This window comes from Rhinopithecus bieti, unplaced genomic scaffold (assembly GCF_001698545.2).
Source record: "Rhinopithecus bieti isolate Rb0 unplaced genomic scaffold, ASM169854v2 scaffold_76302, whole genome shotgun sequence".
Classification (NCBI taxonomy): Eukaryota; Metazoa; Chordata; class Mammalia; order Primates; family Cercopithecidae; genus Rhinopithecus; species Rhinopithecus bieti.
This window is the reverse complement of record NW_016828491.1, coordinates 1-762: the sequence shown is the minus strand read 5'-3', so window position 1 is coordinate 762 and position 762 is coordinate 1. Positions and strand designations below refer to the sequence as shown.

Here is a 762-nt window from a genome sequence, read left to right as displayed (position 1 = left end):
CTTTTTATTTTATTTTTTACTGTAGTGGGATAGCCTATTCTTAAATTCATGTGAAACAGCAAAAAACCTTAAATAGCTAAAACATTCTTGAAAAAGAAGAACAAAGTAGGATTCACACTTCCCTATTTCAAAACTTACTACAAAGAAACAGTAACCAAGGCATGTTATTGGTATAAAAATAGATACATAGATTCATGGAACAGAATTAAGAGTTCAGAAATAAACTGGGATAGCGAAATGGAGGGGTGTGTGTCTAACCTAATGGTCTGCAACCTGGCCTACAGCGGGAAGCTGGAAGAGTTGAAGGGGAGTATTCTGGCCGATAAATCCCTGGCTACTAGAACTGACCAGGACAGGAGAACTGCATTGCACTGGGCATGCTCAGCTGGACATACAGAAATTGTTGAATTTTGTTGCAACTCGGAGTGCCAGTGAATAATAAAGACGATGCAGGTTGGTCTCCTCTTCATATTGCGGCTTCTGCTGGCCGGGATGAGATTGTAAAAGCCCTTCTGGGAAAAGGTGCTCAAGTGAATGCTGTCAATCAAAATGGCTGTACTCCCCTACATTATGCAGCTTCCAAAACAGGCATGAGATCGCTGTCATGTTACTAGAAGGCGGGGCTAATCCAGATGCTAAGGACCATTATGAGGCTACAGCAAGGCACTGGGCAGCAGCCAAGGGTAACTTGAAGATGATTCATATCCTTCTGTACTACAAAGCATCCACAAACATCCAAGACACTGAGGGTAACACTCCTCT

At 42.4% G+C, this 762-nt stretch overlaps 1 pseudogene; it reads left to right on the top strand.

Moving 5' to 3' along the window:
• Nucleotides 1–233: 233 nt before the first annotated feature.
• Nucleotides 234–754, top strand: LOC108523774 (26S proteasome non-ATPase regulatory subunit 10 pseudogene; annotated as a pseudogene).
• The last annotated feature ends 8 nt before the right edge of the window (nucleotides 755–762 follow it).